Source organism: Taeniopygia guttata, chromosome 1 (assembly GCF_048771995.1).
Source record: "Taeniopygia guttata chromosome 1, bTaeGut7.mat, whole genome shotgun sequence".
NCBI classification, from domain to species: Eukaryota; Metazoa; Chordata; class Aves; order Passeriformes; family Estrildidae; genus Taeniopygia; species Taeniopygia guttata.
Genome location: NC_133024.1, coordinates 62,315,706 through 62,322,901, shown reverse-complemented (window position 1 = coordinate 62,322,901; position 7,196 = coordinate 62,315,706).

Below are 7,196 nucleotides of genomic sequence, written 5' to 3'. Positions count from 1 at the left end.
AGCCTCTTCTAAGTAGATAGGGACAGGACAAGAAGATATAGTCTGATGCTGGGAGGTTTAAGTTGGACATTAGGAAGAAACTCTTCACAGAAGGAGTCGTTAGACGTTGGAACAGACTGCCCAGGGAGTTGGTGGGTTCACCATCCATGGCAGTGTTCAAGGAAAGACTAACATGGCACCTGATGCTACATGGCCATTGTCTAATTGACGTGGGGGTGTTCAAAGATAGGTTGGGCTCAATGATTGCTGAAGACTTTTCCAAGACTTTCCAAGTCTTTTCTATGATTCTGTAGTTCTGCGTGGGGCCACACTACCTCCAGACCACAGCCAGCCCCACCATCTGTTTCCGAGTCCCAGCCTCACCGTTTTTGTAAACTTTTCTGCTGCTGTGGTTTGATGCCTCTCAATGCCTCTCCCGTGGCTTGACAGTTTTGAGAGGCTGCACTCGAGGCAGGGCCAGTGCAGGACGAGCAGGGGCTGCAGGCCAGCCAGTCCCCCACAGCCTGTGGTAGCTCTTGCCATCATCCAGGGCACAGCATCGCAATGAGCACTTGGATTTTCGCAGAATCGGAGTCTCCAGAATGCGATGTGTAACCCTGTGCCCTGCAGAGGCTTCACGCCTACCTCGTTACCAACAACCAGGTGAGGAGCAGTCCCTGGGCATCCCCCGGTACAGCAGTGCTGCTGTAGCTGCTGAGGCCCGGATTGCGCTGGGGAGGCTTTCTGCGGGACGGCCGGCACCAGAGGGAGCCCAAAGCGAGCTTTTAGCGGCTGCTGCCTGGGCTGCTGGGGCTTGGCAGCAGAGATGCGGTAACTGATGGCAGGAGCCTGTCCGGATGCTCCCTGCCCAAAAGAAGTAAAATCCTTAAGGTGAATTATGAGAATAGGGAACATTTCTGAGAAAGTTTTATCTTCAAATATGCATATGTATAAATACATAAATATCTAGTACAGACACTGGTAGCAAGTAAAAGAAACATAGAATTATAGAATATCTGGAGTTGGAAGGATCCACAAGGATCATGAAAGTCCAACTTCTGTCCCACTCCTGTCACTTCAAGAATCCTGAGAGTGTTGTCTACACATTTCTTGAGCTCTGTCAGGCTTAGTGCTGTGACCACTTCACTGGGGAGCCTGCTCCAATGCCCAACCACCCTCTGGGTGAAAAACCATTTTCCAATATCCAGCCTAGACCTTCTCGGGCACCTTCAGATCATTCCCTCGGATTGTCTCACTGGGCATCACAGAGCAGAGATCAGTGCCTGCCCTTCCCCTTCCCCTCATGAGGAGCTGGTAGACAGCATTGTGATCTTCCCTCAGTCTCCTCCAGGCTGAACAAGTGATCTCAGCCACTCCTCATACCGCTTCTCCTCAAGAAACTTCACTACATTCACAGCTCTCTTTTGGACACTTGTAATAGCTTAATGTCTGTCTTATACTGTAGCACCCAAAACTGCCCCCAGCACTCGAGCTGAGGCTGCCTCAGTGAAGAACAGAGTGGGACAATCCCCTCCCTTTCCCGGCTGGCAATGCTGTGCCTGATGCACCCCAGGACAGGGTTGGCCCTGCTGGCTGCCAGGGCACTGCTGACTTGTGTTCAACTTGCCATCAACCAGGACCCAGCCCCTGCACAGACTCTGACAACTCATGTTTGTTGAACTTCATGAGGTTGGTGCTAAGTATGTTTGGTATATTCAGATAATTATGTATTTAAGAAGCAGCTAAACAAGGATGGAAACTAAGTTTGATGATTATAAGAAACATTTAATTAATTTTCTATTAGTTATAAAAATTACATGTGCAGTGTAGAGAAAGAAAAAAAGGGAACTTGTAATTGATAGAACAAAGAGCATTTAGAAATAAGAGACTATTCAGTTAGGGCAGGAAAGATGTAACAAAGTTTTAAAAAATGTAAGAAGTAGCAGGTGTATGTAGTTTGTAGAAAGAACTATTATATAAGCATTTATCTTTGAGAGAAAAGTCTGATGTTGCTATTAGGGAATTGATCATGAATATTATTGGTTAACAAGCTTATTAATAATTATACCTGGCTATCCAGGCTCATGCTATTCTAACTCAATGGTGGAAATATAAAAGTTATGTACACTTTTAATAAACATCTCTGGTTATACCACAACTGGGGACCATTGTTTATCTCATGCACTTGCAGTGCAGGTTACTTAGGACAGGCTTGATCCCATGGGCTGGGTGAGGATCCTGTGAGTTACTCTCAGCAGGAGTTACACCCATGGAGCACCTTCACGTTGGAAGTGGCAGGGGAGAGGCCCACATCAGAGAACAGTGTAGAAATACAGAAGTCTAGTTTCCCCTGTCCTGGGTTCTGGAAGCACCAAGGTGTGAAGGCAGTTTAGGTATTGAAGTGGACTTCTCACCGGACAACCTGTAAAAACCAGCCAAAGAGGGGCTGGAGGTGGGAAGCTTCCAGTTTGGCACCTGAGCTGAATTCCAGGGCCGGCCAGGTAAACGTGCATTTTAAAAGGAAGAACAGCTCTTCTCAGTTTTCATCACACAGATAGATGCTGCACTGCCAGTGATACTAAGTTTCACAAGTTTCATGAGTTTCCTGGTGGTTGATCTATTTTCTTAAGACCCTAACTTCTGGACTCAGATGACTAAAATAAAAACACTGCCTTTTTACTACGAAAATTAAATTTCTATCTCTCAGCTGGTAGATAAAAGCATAGGAATGAAATCCGAAGTTCATAAAGCCAAAAGTGAAAAGGAAGCATTGAAAGTGTTATGTTTTTTTAAATTCAAGACTTGTAAATGCTTTTCATTATATTTTGCCAGTTAAGTCATCATACTGATATTTAATAACCTTTGACAATCCTGTTCTGATCCTCTGACAATTTTTCATCAGTGTAAAATAGCTGAATTATCAAAAAAGATTTAAATGTTGAGTAAATAATCCAGTTACTTACTGGCTAAAGAGCAGGATTAAGTATGCATTTCTCAGAAGGATGATGACATATTTTGCATTCCGAAAGCAACATAGAAGGTGGTAAACAGAATCTCTTAACTTGACAGATATTAAAACTGGTAGGTATTGCTCTTCTCTATCTGATTCTTTTAAGACAGACAGGAAAAATAATTACATTTTTATTAAGTCTTGAGATAAGTGGGTAAAAAATGAATTCTCTGCCAATATTAAAAACAGGTAGATCAGATGACCTGATGGTCATTGTTTGTCACCTTGGCTCTGCTCCCTGAGAAGTGAGAGCAGAGGGTTTCAACTAATAAAATATTAAAGAAGCTTAATAGTAGAAGCTATAGTAATAATATTAGTAATAATTGTAAATCAACATGCAATTAGGGAAAATAATTGTGTCAAATATATTTCTAAAACAAGACTGCAAGTTTTACTGCTAAAATAAAAGCATTTTGTTGCTTCTTCAAGCAACTGACTAGATAGAAAATAACTTTGATTAAAAAGGTTCAATCAATCTGTTTCACATTGATGTAAGGGCAGCACACTAGTCTTAAAATAACTAAAAGAGTATCCTTAAGCAATTCTTTTCCTGAGAGATTCTGTGGGAATTGGGTGTTGTCTTGAGCTGTTTAATGTTGTGTTGTTTTGTTTTAAACCATGGCCTGGGTAAAATCCTGAGTGATGACGTTTGCAGCTTACGCAGAAGTTGTAAGCATGGTCGGACAGAACAAGACCGACTGCCTGGCACTGAGTAAATTGTGACTTGTATCCACTGTCAATCTCAGAACACAAGACCTCAGGATGATGTTTGGTACCCTTGGTACCCGAAGGACCATCAACATGTGCTAAAAACATTTTAGGTTTGCTTACAGGCCCTCTAACTCCCAACAAGGCACCTGCCACCTGCATGGCCTGTGTGTGCACATGTCAAAAAGCTGACAGGCATTTCTGGACTAACTTCTCAGGTGTTGTGAATCAGTCATCCTGACTGCACCGGGTAACACCATGCAGGTCAGACTTGGAGCATCAGCGACAGAGGAAGTCAGGTAACACTGAAAACTCCTGGAGCACCAGCAGGGATTAGCTAGTGACAGATGACTGTGGCATGTAGCTCTGTGACAAAAGTAAGATCCTTGGATCCACAAACAGGAAAGATTTTGGAAATATTGCCTGAGCTCTTTATATGACTCCTAATGTGAGTGACTTAATCACAGTCAGACATGGCTGGATCTGGAAAAATTACAAGATGCCCCAGAAGGGGTATAAGCAGTCTCACACCACCAACATTTACAACTGCAAAGGTATTTGTTCAGCAATTGCCTAACCTTTGAGGCAGTTAAATTGGTGTGGTGCTTCTCTGTTGGGCTGCAGAGATCCCTCCAGAACCTGCAGTTCTGCTCCTGTCCTGAGCACATATCTCTGTTGCTTGTCCCTGCCTAGGGCAGATCAGGCTCCCAAATCTAGGCAGAGTACTGCAGTTCCTGGAGCCCCCTCAACAAGCCCAGTGAGACCACCTCCATCACACACTGTCATACACCACCCACAGCTCTTCACACCTCTATGTACTTGTTCTACATTAAACTGCTTTGAATGAAATCTCTCCAGGAGCAGAACTTGTTCCTGCTTTTCCTCTCCATGCCAGCGAGTGCCCTGCTCATGAGTGTGATGTGCTTGTGCCGTGTTCCTCAGCCCTGCCTAGGAAAAGCTCCAAGCAGCCCCTCGCTCCATGATCCTGCAGGGTTTCCTGCTCACACACCCACAGCCAAAGCAGATAATGGAGGATTGGATTCCCACCCAGGAGCAAGCACACAGCTTCTGTGTTTGGACCTAGTCTTTAGCAGGGTAAAAGGCTTTTGGCAGCAGAGGGCTCTGGCTCTTCCCCTTCTTAGAGTAAGGCATCATGAAATTAAAAGGCTGCAGGATGAGACTTGGAAGATTCAGATTCAGGGCAGGAAAAAAAAAAAAAAAGAAAACCAACCAACAGTGCAAGTAATTAAAAAGTGGAAGAACATGCTAAGGTTTGTGGCTGGTTCTTCTGCATTAAATATGTTACAGCAAAATGTCTTTTTCTCAAAGGGACGTTCCAGTTCAAATGGGAGTGAATTAGGTCAGGGAAGTTCTCTAACCTGAAGTAGGTAGAAGATTGTGGAATCCACATACTCCCTCTGGTCTTATGATTAATTCCCTTTGCTTGGAGCTATTCCTGACATGGGATTGCTGAGACCTGTGCTTGCCCTCAGGAACTTGCAAAATAATTACATTTGTTGTGTCAACCCATTAGATACTCACAGGCTGCGTGCAGACTCCTTAGTTAAACTGAATTATGTATTTGCTCTTTGAACGTTATCAAAATATTCAGATCTAGTATGTTTCATGGTCTGCCACCATTGCTGCTTCTTTGTACACAGATTTCTGTGGTTACTCCTGGCTTACCAACCACAGACTTTTCATGCGCAAATGTTGGTTTCGGTTGTTTCATAGGTTGAAACTATGGTGGCTGATGTCATCCTGGTCTTTTAATTTTATCTTACTTTTTTTTTTTGATGAAACCTTTTATTGTTAGATTAAAAAACAATAAATGTTTGTTTCAGATCTCCTGTATTAACTTTTTTAAAAAAACCTGGCAGCTCAAATTCCTGCAGAGATGTACCCTAGCTCAAACATCAAGGGCATGCTGGCCCCTGGTAGGTAGCTCCACACCTGCAGTGCTTGCAAAGGAGCCTGGTCTGCAGTCTCTCCCAGTGAGCAGGGTGTTCATGGAAGGTGGGATGTGATAGGAAAGTACAAAAATAACGCAAATGCATAGAGCACCTGGATTCACTGCAAGTAATCTGTTTGAGCTGGGTCTAGACTACCCTGTATTTTCCTAGAGCACAGGTAGGCAGTCAGACTCTTGCTGTGAAATCCTCAGGTCTCTTTACCTCCTTTGGAGCCTGGAGCAGTCTGCCTCATTTCTTGCCTTTCCCCTTTAAGAACAAACAACCAACAAGAAACTGGTCTTGGGAGAGTTTTGTGATGCCACTACTGTCTTCCAGCTGCAGTGATGTTCCTTTAGGCTCTGAAGATGTCTATCAGGTGTCATGTTCCTGTCTTCTTTCCAGGCCATTTTTTTCCGATAACTGTAGGAATATCAAGAGCTACCCCAGAGCCATGCTCTTCAGTCATATTTATCCACCAGTTTGTGTGTGCTGGTATTGCATTTAATGTGTGAATAATAGTTTTTTCAGCACCTACATACTTTTGCTGGAAGGAAGGTGGAGGACAGCAAGGTAGGAATGTTTTTAGTTAACGAGACTGTTATTTTTTGCTGACAAGGTCACTGAGTATCTTAAGAAAAGGGAATCTAATCTCCTTCCAAGTAACTAAATAGGAATTTGCATTCCAGAATATTTGTGAAGCACATGTATTCCAGGAAAAAAAAAAACAAACAACCCAGCATTTATTGTCACATTGCCTAGAGATTTCAACATGTTTGAGGAAACAGTGGTGATTACAAAGTGTCCCCATTCTTTACTATGACTTGATTATTTTAGCTCAGAGCCTGTGGAGCAGTACTTGAAGACACTCTCCTGCTAGACTCCCTTCATGTGAACTCAACCTCATGGCACCCCCTCTCTTGTTCTTCAGCTATTCCTAAAGTTTTCTCTAGCCTGGAAATATAAATTAATCATGAAATGGTATGCAAGAACCATGTTCCAGCTGAGTGGGATTTTCACATGCAGATGTTACTGAGGCTAACATTGATGGAGGCCTAGAGGCAGTGTGAGAGTGCTCCAGATGTCTTGGCTCTGAGAAACGTTTTGGCAGCCACTGAACAAGGGTTGGAGATTGAGTCCTGTTCCTGCAAAGCTGCAGTGACAGAGCACACATGTGAGTTCACTGGCTCTGCTCCCTTCTGCCCTGGGACCAGCAGAACTTAATGCTATGAGGCCTGATGCTCCCTAATCATATGGCCCTGCAGACAGCTGCAGGCACTGACTGTGCTACCCAACACTGACACCACAGCCTCAGCCCTGTCTCTGATCCCACTGGGATCAGGAGATGCTCATAGGCCAATGAGATTTTTGGCCACCTTTTAGACAAGAGCATAAATTGTTGCACAGCATGTTGAGTGCTGTCTGGGTGGATCTGGCTGAGAAAGAGCTGCTGCTGCTGGTGAAAGCCCCAGGGGATGATGTGCAGCCTCCCTGTGCCCCAGTGCATGGTACCTGAGCACCCTGCTGCCAGCTGCAGTTCCTGGCCAAAC